We start from the raw sequence: 11,586 nt of genomic DNA, 5'->3' as shown, positions 1-11,586 counted from the left end.
TACCCTAAGCCCCTACATTTCTGAGAGTTTGTCAGAAGAAAAGTACCTCTCGGCTATGGAGGTCCATATCTTCTATACATAATGTTTATTGGATTTACATACATTTGCAGGCTTGGGTGCTCAATTTAGGCTTATAAACCTTTGTCAAATAGGAGAACAGATAATACAATACAGAGAAGACAGCACGAAGATACATTCAGAGTACAGCGGGATTCGAACCCGCTACCTCCATGCTTTGAACAGCGTTTGGAGAGCGATAACGCTCGACCAGGGAGGCCTCTCTTCTATACATAAAATATTCAGTGGTTCCATAAAATAATCGTAATCGATATTTTTTATAAGTATAATAAGACCGAAATTAATGTGCAAAATGAGTTTGTATTGCTCCAGTTGTTAAGTGTGGTGTTTCGCTTCCAGTTTCGTAGTCTGACTTTTTATTGGTTTGTAGGAGTTTAATAGCTTGAAACGTTATATTTGTGAGATAGTATTGAAAGCTCATGTTTTTTACAAGAATAGTAGTTCCATCTCTTGAACGAGTCGTTAGATTCCTCGTCAGCTACTCAATGTTTCACCAGTCTTCTCCATTTTGTCGAAAGGTAAGTGAAATTTCAAATTGTAAGACTTTATTTCGAATGTCCTTTTTTTTAAATCAGAAAACTTAATTTTGTGTTTTAAAACTTTGAATAACATTGAATGTTAATTTTGTTCCAATGATATATATAGGTTTTAATGTACAGCGAAAGTCTACTAACAAATTCAAACCTGTATAAGAAAGCTATTTTCATTATTTTCTTTCATAACAAAATTATACTAGTTTTTACAACTGTCAATCGTAATTTGATTATGATATTTAACTAATGTTATTATGTGCTTTGTTACGGAAACTTTTCTCTAATAAAGGATTTCATAGAATTTTTTAAAATTATTAAAGATATCTTGTTTTAAAATTTTAGTATTTTATTGACTTATATGCAGATTTTGGATGTGCATTTATTATAATTTTAAACATGTGCAATTTTGATTTTTCAAGTTTCTCAGGCTTTGAAAATTTTTAATTTTTAACCTTGTACCTTCATTCGGAAATTTTAATGATCAATTCTAAGTTTTAAGAGACGAAAGTTTCGGAAGTAGTTGTCTCGCTTGTAATTCTTTTTAATATATATCTTTTGGTAATTTTAATGCTAAACTAATCCGTACAAAATCATGAAGTTGACATTTAAAAAAAAAATTTTTTTTTTTTTTTACATTGAAGTTTTTTAATTTATTTCAAACTGACTATGCATAATTAAATAAAAATTTAAACTCACTTAAGATATTAAGTTAACTTAATTCTGTGCTTTTTAAAAAAATTTTGAACGAGTTTATTTAATGTTAACATGACTAAAAAAAAACTTCGTAAAATTTAGATTTTGACTCGAGTAAACTACTTTATTTGGTTTCCTCAGGTGGTTGAATTTTTAAATTATGAGGTGAATACTTCAAGCTTTATTTTAATGATAGTGTTTTAAAATTTTAGTTGTTGTATTATGGTTAAGAGTGATTTTTTCTAGTTCTATACTAGAGCTAAATAAACTAGAACCCTTTATGTAAAAATAAAACCTCTTCCATACAAATTTTATAAACTCTAGAAAATTAGAATTATTAAGGCTACAATGGACTCCCAAAATCATTAAAATCACTCGAAAAATCTCTTTTCTTATTTCGAACTTTTTTATATTAAGTTGTAAAAAAAAGCATATTATTAAAATCTTAAGAATTTGTAAAACATTTGACACTATTAGTGTTATTTCGCTTTTTTATTACAAGAACTTGTTATTGCTTGCGAGTGTTTGTTTCTCAAAACAAAAATCCAACTGGAAATTGAAATAGTTCCATGCGCTATCATTTTGATGACTATTCCGTGAAACTTTTTTGAGTCTCTAGATAAATGATTAAAAACTTGTAGAGAAACAAATTCAAAATAAGGTGCCACAACATATTTCAGTCATTCTAATGTTCCAAAACGTTCATAGAGGGACGATTTTAAATTTTTTTGTTGACGAAACTTGCTTGTTTTACTGTGTGGAAATTAGTAAAAAAATTATCAATTTTTTCCCTAAAATTTGAAGAAACATGTAACTAGTTCAAATTAACAAATAATCTTTTCCTATTTAAACTTCAAAACAAATCTACAATTTTTTTGAAAAAATTTAAATTTTTCATCTTACGGCATGAATTGTGTATCAGATTTTTTTTTGTTCTTTCTAAATGTAAACAATCTTCGTGCAAGTTACAGCAGTGTAACACTATTTTTTAAGAAACTTATGAAGAGTCCACTGTAACCTTAACTTTAAGAATTGATGCTGCTCCATTGCTTAAATTTTATCGGCATCAGAGATCAAGATTTTAGAAGTTCTGTAACTTCTCTGAAAACACTCGTTTTGATATTTTTAGAACTTATATGAGGAACACTTATAGTGGACTGGAAATGTTTGTCGGTGAACAAATTCCTGATCTTTTTAGGCCTAGTTTAAAACGTTTCGCAATTAATATGCAGTTTTTAAAACTTTTGTAAGAACTGGGTGAATCAAAGTGTAACTAAACATTTTTCAGTTAGATTCCCGTATTTTGCAAGCTTTGATTTTGGAATGCTACCCTCAAAGTGAATGAGGGTAGCATTCCAAATGCTACTTTATGAGCAATGCTACTTTTTTTTTTGTAATCTGTATTTTAATGAATCTGCATCCTTTTGAGATAATGCTATACCGCTGAAGGTCTTCACCTACGTATGTAATATAAAAAGTATGGGAAATAAAGAGGTAAAGTTAGGAGCTTTCAATATGCAAATTATGGCAGGGTTGTGTAAGATTATCATATCTTAGAGTTCTCGCAGAAAAATTTTTCTTTTGAAGAAAAATTACTTTTCTACTGAAATGTTTACTCGTAATATTTGAATCATACGATTGGATTATCACTTTTTGACGCGCTCCATTTACGACGATTGTATTGTAAATCGATGTAATGTCATGATTGTATTTTCGGCATTTATTGGTTTTCGCGTGGATTTTAAGTATCCCGATATATTTTAAACAATATGGAAAATTCGAATCGTGCATTCGAGTGTTTACTTATCAAAGCAATAAATCTATTTAGTTTTTGCCAGTTATTGATTTCTTAGTTTTTAAATCCGATATTTTTACGAGACATTTATTACAACAACGTAATCTTGAAACGAAACACGCATTTAAGGAGCCGGATTCCCGTAATTTCGTCCTTTTTTTTCCGGCAATTACTACTACGGATTTCGTGATTTTTTAATATTTTTTATTGTAATAATTGCTTACAAAATTCGAAATAGGAAATAATTTGTATGCCCGTCGCACAAAATGCGAGAATATCACCCATAATATTGGAATAATTACGTTTTTATTAAAATAGTTTTTTGGTAGACACAGTATTTTTGTTATTTTAGATGAGTAACATATATGTTTGTTATGATTAAAAGTATCTTGCAGAAAGATATTGGTGCTAGAGACTTTTGTCGCAGATAGCTCTAAAAAATCTAAGACAAGGTTTGAATGCTTTAAAAAAATATCTGAAGCTTCATGGTTTACTTTAATTCACCTTTCTCTAAGCTAAGATGATCAGACGTTCCTCAAAGAATGAGTCTTGAACTCAAATTTAAACACCTCCTCTAAAATTATAAAGAACAGAACGTTCTCAAATTTTAATGTCTTTGAATTGTTTGAAAACATTTCAGTTTTTTTACATGCAGTGAAATATTAAATATACGAATGTTTTACTAATCAAGATAATTTTGTCTAGAGAGTACTAACGTAAAGTACCATGCCAAAACTTATGGAAACTCTATAATCGTCTGAAATTTTATCAACAAAAATAAACTAAAATATGTCTTCGTTTTACAAGTGTTAGCAAATGAGGCATATCTAATGATATAAAGCTTGATTAAGAATTTTCTTAATCTGGTATTTTTAAAAATTAGTTTTTTGGCAGAAGCATTTTCCACAAATAAAGGGTCGTCCACGAATTTTAAAGTTTGAGGGAGCTCTGTTAGATTGTCATCAAATCATAGTTTTGCCATGAAGCCTTTCCACCTCATAGCAATATCTTAAAATGCCTCTTTTTTACAACATCGTGGATTCACTTTCGATAATAAATATTAAACACTAGTTTACACTCATTAAAGAACGAGAAAATAATACCTAGCTTTATTGCGAATTGCAAAATTCTTATATTTCACCACTTGGCAAAATCTTTCCAAACAATCGTATGGATTGGTAATTTTGCATCTGCTTAATCCATATGAGGATCTGATTCTTTGCGTTATGCGTGAATTAAACAATGTGTACAAATAAAAGTACAGAAATGGATGTAATATGCTACATGGAGACCATGAAGCTGATCGCCAACACGCCAGATTCTGGTACGCGTAGTTCACAGACATCGCATACTATATATCAAATACGATTTTGCGATCATGAGCGATATGTATCTATTACTATAATATCGCGACCATTATCTAGTTATAATAGTATCGTGAATAGTACACGCGACAATAATTATTGACGTGAGTGTTAAACTTAATAAACTGAAATAATAATCCAATGCAAAAATTTAAATTCTAAAAAATATCATGGTAAGATGTTAAACATAAATATCTTAGGAATACAAAAAAATTTCACTCTTTAGTTCTTATTGGCGAAAGAATCTGTCAACTCGTGGTGCCTATTACCGATAAGTACCCGTAATAACTTTCCGCTGTATCTAAATAGTGTGCTAAACTCCCTAATTAAATGCTTTTGATTTTAAGTTAGTCTTAAGTTGCTTCGATAAATGTTTGATACAGGGTTTAATAAACTGTTTACTTTCAGCTCTGACAGTAGTCTAATTCAAGAAATTCATGTACAGACCTCTTAAACAGAACATCCCGTAGTTGGATGGAAGATTCGAACAAACACCAATTTGGAATCTAAGAGTAAAAACTTCTAAGATTTTACAGTCGGTAAGTATATAGTAGTAAACTACTAAATTTTAACTCTTTATTAATTATCTAAAGTAATTAAAGATTCATTTCCTGAAAGTTGTACGGTCAAATGTAGGTTTCTTTATTTATAATACAGTTCCCATATTAGTATGAGCATTTTATCGAGTAATCAATACATTTCAGTAAATGGTTTGCGCCGTTGTGGCTCAGAGGCATTCGCCTCGCGATAACATGACCCCAGGTTCGAATCCTAGTGGTGGCTGGTTGATATGAATTCCTTTCCAGACTAGCTCGTACCAGTCCTGAAGTAAAATATTTTCATCGTGGATTAGTTCCATCAAAAAGTCCTCCACGAAGGCAAATTTCTCCCAGCACTTGATCTAGGAGTTCCATTGTCTTCTGGGTTGGGTTCAAAATTAAAAGATTAGAGTTGAGCGTTGATAGTCGTGAATTTTGTATTGGGGGCTGCTGTTTAAATGCGGTTATAAGATAAAATCAGTCAGACAAAAGTTTCCATTGTCGTTGCATTTGTACTATCAGGAAAACGAAATTGGTAGAGGATCCATTGATCTTCCTATTACAATTAAACGCCTTAAGGATACAAAATAAGTTTTCCACTTTCTTATTCTTTTTGGGTTTCTAAATTAAAGGTTTAAAACTAATATTACCCTATGCTATATAAAGATCTTACTCTGCGTCGAAACTTAACAGTGTTTATGTGCACTATAAATCAGTTAAATGATTCCTTCTAAGATGAATTTATTGATCAGCTTTATGCACAATGTGGTACATCTCATAAAAGTGAGTTTGTTAAGCGAAACTTGTTTGGTAATATTAAATTACGTTTACGAACTCATCTAATTAGAACATAGCTTTAATTTTAAATATTTTTAAAAATTATTTTCGATCAAAGTTATGTTTACTTAATGTATCTTAATATTGTCTAAGTGTTTAGGCGTGAAAAGCGCAAAAACATTTTCAATACATGTATGTGAATAACTTGAATTTTCGTAGAAAACTTTTAATACCAGCACTGCAAAATAATTCAACGATAAAAGTAGGGCAAAAAGCCCTGACACACTGTATGTAAATTTTCGTTACCGTAAAATTTTATAGAGCAAAATCTATACAGCCCCGTATAGATTTTGCTCTATAAAATTGTATCTATACAGAGTACCGTAAACTATAAGATTCTATGTAAAATTTTAATTATCAATTGACACTACAGTTTTATTGTTTTTGCGCTACTAAAACCGGTTGGGGCTTGTTTATGTTCTTGTATCAGTTGGTTAAATTATACTATATATAAATTCGACGATTAACTAAATTAGACTATATATTATATAAATATTTATTATTCGTATTAGTATATAATGGTAATGAACCAAATTATTAGACGCATGGTAGATAATGACATGTTTTGCACAGAGGCAATACTTTTATAGTTAAATAAACATGTAATAAATCTTTAACCAGGAGATTTTTTACAAAACTCCTACTTGTATTTATTTTTTAACGTATTGCATTACAATGTTAACCAATTGATACACGAACGTAAACAAGTTTAAACCGGTTTCCTCCGCCTAAAAACAATGCTGTATTAAGATTTTACATAGAGTATAATAGTGCGTCTAAGAATTTGGTTGGGAACTGGAGTTTATTTTTTATACAGAAAGATTTACTGTAAAATCACTAAAAACTCTAACCTACGGTTTAAATTTCTACGGTAAAGGCATTTTATTTACCGTCCGGTACTTTTTACTGTAATTTTATCTGGAATTGAAGACAAACTATTCGAAGTAGTAGTTTGTGGGTGAGCTGTAGTTGCTGATAGCTCTAGTAATATAATTATAATAATGAATATTTTAGCTAAGCTCAATTTTTACTTTTTATTTAGTAAAATGGAATTTCCAGGATTACGAAAAGTTTCTAAAAGTGATTAGTTATAACGGTGTGTTCGGGCTCATTCAGGTTTAGTGTGTAGTAAAGAATTTGTAATTTGCTGAAGGTTTTCTTAAATTCGGCCATAATTGAAGACATTAAGTGGAAGGTATCCAACATGCGCGGGCTTAGAAATTTATACAATGAGGAAACAACTTAAGCTACTAAATGAATTTTTACGAACAAAATATGCTGTTAGTAGTTCGAGAGGCATCAAATTGGGACTTATTTCGCACAGTTTAATATTAAACTTTAAACATTTTTAAGGATTTGGATTCTCTATCATGTAGCCGTAGTAGATTTTAAGAAATTTATAAATTTCCTATCTTATTACTGGTCATTTGAATTAAAAGATATGCAAATGTTGACATTTTTAATTTCGTTTTAATGACAAAATCAAAGCTTGAATATAAATCAAATTTTTAGGAATTTCTAAGGAAAGATGTTTGATACCATTTAGCGTGTTTAAAAAATAAGTGAGATTATTATTAAGAGCTTTAAACTTTTGATCTCCCGCTTTTTTTCTCAGATTTTTTTTTCAACCGCTAAAACTTTTAGGAAGATATTTATTCGCTTGCACCAACTTTTCCGTATTTTGGGCTTTCAATTCTTAGTTCATCGAAGAAGTACGTTTGTTTCTGAGGAAGTTCATTTGTATCAAGTTTTTCTAACTTAAAGCGCAAAATAGCGGATTTAAGTGAAGTCGCTCGAACCATAAAATTGAAACTACTATACGCAAACAATCTAGACTTTAAATAAATTCAAAGTTTCAAATTTTCTTTTGCTAGGAAATTTAAATATCCAATGATTATTTTAATGGGGAAAATTAATTCTCAAGACTATTCTAGTTTATTTCCAAAAATTGCTCCATATTGTGTTTTTGAAAATTATTAAACGCTTACAAAACATTTTAGAAAATATTTTTGGTTTACTATCGTGTCATTTACAGAATGTTTTGTATTTAAGAAAAGCGTCGGTAACCTTATTCTAGATATAGGGTAAACTAACCAGTGAAGGAACACTTAAGCTTCGCTTGCCTCTTAAAAAATCATATTAATTTCAAAATTCGTAATTTTAGTTAAATGACAGAGTAAACATATTTGTTACTAATTGCAAATTATGTAAAAAAATTGTAGAGAACTTACATAATATTGTTTTAAAGTTTTGGAGGTTCAAATAACAGTAGTAAGAACCAGTGAAGGAACAGCTTACCAGTGAAGGAACACAAAATTGCCCAGTAAAGGAACACTTAATTTTGGTTATATTTTAATGCTCTTTATGAATTCATTAGCCATACAAATATATAAAAACAAGACTATTTATGAAATTATAACATACAAGTACTTGTAAAATGCCAACTTTATTCTGTAATCATGAACTAGAAAATAAAGTGATGTTAAATACAATTTAAAAATACATTCTTTCTTATAATTTGAGTCTAATCTGAATCATTGTGTCATCCGATGCTGTTTATTATCATTATTTTATTACCTTTTGTTTACTCTTTTTCCTCTTATTTCTTGAAGCTTTTTTTCTTTAAGTATTTTTTCTTTTTTCTCCATATTCTCAACTTTTTTTTAGATCTTTCAGCCTCTTGAAATTTTTTCCATTTATCTGAAGTTAGTGCAAAAGGTAATTCATTAATTTTTCTTATTTGACCTTTCTTTTTATCATCAATATTTGGCCAATGTAAATAGTTCTTCCAAACTTCTGATTTTTCAGCAACATTTCTAGAATGCCTTTCTCGAAAATAGTCGGGGCAAAGGTGTCTTGAAGTTTGAGGAAAATCCATTTCTTGTTGACTTGTATCTAGAGGATCTTTAGAAGTACTGATTTTACTTATAGAATCATTTCTTTTTTCAACTAAGAGAGGATCAGCATGAGGACTCATTTCAAATTCGATATCCAAGATGCATTCATTATCAATACTAGCTTCAGCTCCTAAGTTTGACTTAACCAAGTGGTCTTCTTTTAATACATACTTCCATATTGAAAAAAGTACAGGCTCTTGGACATTTTCGATATTAGACTCCTCAGTCAATGCCGCGTTAAAAAATTTGCAACATATCTTGAGGGATTTTCCTCTCAAGCTTCTGAAGAAATTGAGTATCGTTTCTGTTTAACTCTGCTTTTTGTTGAGGAGCTTGCTTCTAAAATCTAACATAGTAAAGTAGTTTTTATAAATTATATAATCACGTTGCTATCCTTTAATGAGAACTTATTATCAGTTCTTGGTGTAAAAGCCAGCAAAAAAATGTTCTATTCAAATTTTTATGATTATATAATTAGTTTTCGATTTGTAAACATAGCTTATTAAGTTGCCTAACATTTGATGTAACTACACACCCCATTAATAAATATAACTTATAATTTTTTCATAAATTAAGCAATTAAATTAACATTTTGAACTGAAATTATTTCAGGAATTATTCATACAATTTTTAACAAAATTTCGGTTGTCCTCTATATAGCAGAAGTACTTATCCTAGAGTCATGTAAAATCATATTTCACACATTACTGTTCATTCACTGGAAGTATTCCCAGTGAAGGAACATGCCTGTTTCTTCACTGGTTAGAAGTTGTTTTTTGTCTTTTAAACAGAATTTTGATGTATAATGCGACTAAAAGTACAAGAAAATTTAAAAATTTTATTTTCATTAATTGGGAAAAAAAAACCAGTAAAGGAACACTTGTTCCTTCACTGGTTTTTCATCGTTTGGTGATCCAGTGAATCAACACCCCCTTATCTCAGTACTTGATTATGCTATGGTGCTTTAAAAAAATAAAACGCAACTTCAATAACTATATTTTGAATTCTTTTTTTCAGTGAGAAAAATAAGACTATTACATGCAATTATTTCCACTTCAAACATATAAATACAAACAATCGCCTTATAATTTTTTCAACGAAACAAGGTGTTGTAGAGATAATAAAAAAATTCAAACATTTTTCCAGAGAAGTCTATTTGACCAGGCAATCCAAAACATTGCTAGATGACTTCCTATTGTTTGGCAGTAAGCTATTGTTACCAATCAATCTGATGAAAAACTTTCAAATTCTTATTTTTAATCAATATATATGAAATGTTCCTTCACTGGGTAGTGTTCCTTCATTGGTTGGTTTACCCTGGATAAAGATGCGGAGTCAAGAAAGTGGGTATTTAAGAAAGAGCATCTGATTCTATTTTAAAAACTAAACTTATGACATTTTTTTTTAAACTAATAGATTCAAATTAGTATTGCGTTGCACCCATTAGCTTGCATCAGTATTTTTTTTTTAAATTGGAGCTTTTTTTTTGAAAAGCTTAAGTATACAATCGTTTTTAGAAGGTTGCCATTGGGTGCTATGATTTTATAACAGTACATATTTATAATAGTATAGTATATTTAGTTTTGACAGTCACTTTTTATCTTTTAGAATTCCGAATAAGAGGACATCACCAGGGAAGTTACATCTTCTAACCATCCCGAAATCGGGAACTTTACCCCATGATAATGCCTAGTGTTTATAAAAGTATGTATCTTTCGTTTATCACTAAATCTACCAACACTTAATCTATTTCTACCATAGCTGGTCACATGACCGGACTTTGTGTTTCTTGATTGATTGGTACGATACATGGATATCAGGAAGGAGATAAACTGAGAAAAAAACTTTATTAAAATTAATCAAAATTGCATTTTGCGAATTTTATGTATTACAAACACTAAGAATAAGAATTTTTTTAATTCATTGCTCAACACTTTTTACGAATACAGGGTGCTTCCATTGTACATTTTCCGCAGGCATATTTCTTCTAATTGTTATTATTTCTAGAATTGCTATAATTATAAGAAATATAATTCTTATAATTAATATTTTTTTCTTCTAAGAACTTGTGATGTCTTGTTTCGACATTTTTTTGTTAGCAGGTAGAAATGAAGTAAAGCTATCCAAAATAAAATATAAGCTACTTGCCAAAACATTTAGTTTTTGTCACTTTTTTCCGAAACAAAAATGCCAATCTGAAATTATAGGTATTTTCTTGATATTTGAATTCAGTTATTCTGATTGAATTCTCTACACAAGTCTTTGCAGCAAATGTGCAACTCATCCAATGCAATACGTTGAACGCGTATTACGTTATAATTTTTGATCCGGTAACCTTTTTAAAGCAATGAATTATTCTCTCTGTCAAATGACCGGTTGTGGTAGAAAAAATATGACGCGTATTCGAAACAAAATACAAAAAAAAAACTTTATTAACTGTGTAATTGTTATAAAAAGTCATGAAGTCAAACGTGCAAAAACTATAAAGCGCATTTTCGATGGCAAAGTTCTTAAACGGTCATTTGACCAGTTCAGTGTTAATTGTCACATTTTAACACGGAAAAAAAAACTTGAGCTGTGTTCCTTTTTGGCTGTCCATCGTAAAAATTCTGTGCTCGGCAGTCGCACCATTCCCGCTGATCATTATGGAAAACTCCCTGAATGTGAATGACCCCCATATGACCATTCACCATATAACTATGTTTTAGTTTCATAGCCACGCATTTGTTTTAAAAGGGGAGGGCAGTCTTATTTTCAGACTTTCGTAAACAGGAGCAGATGTAACGAGAAGAGATTTGTTCTACAGAAGATCTTCCTCCTTACAAGTGTTTTAAAACATTTCATTCCTTA

The 11,586-nt window shown here is 29.9% G+C and overlaps 1 protein-coding gene across 1 annotated transcript in view; it reads left to right on the top strand.

Moving 5' to 3' along the window:
* Positions 1 to 283: 283 nt before the first annotated feature.
* LOC107446822 (DNA polymerase delta catalytic subunit) overlaps positions 284 to 11,586 on the top strand; it is an 87,323-nt gene continuing 76,020 nt past the window's right edge. The window contains 3 exon segments of the mRNA XM_087157383.1: positions 284 to 596; positions 4,872 to 5,002; positions 10,345 to 10,440. The gene's annotated coding sequence lies outside the window, so the exon portion shown is untranslated.

This window comes from Parasteatoda tepidariorum, chromosome 1 (genome assembly GCF_982258835.1).
Source record: "Parasteatoda tepidariorum strain Cologne lab strain chromosome 1, Ptep-v5.0, whole genome shotgun sequence".
NCBI classification, from domain to species: Eukaryota; Metazoa; Arthropoda; class Arachnida; order Araneae; family Theridiidae; genus Parasteatoda; species Parasteatoda tepidariorum.
This window is presented reverse-complemented; position numbering and strand designations above follow the sequence as displayed.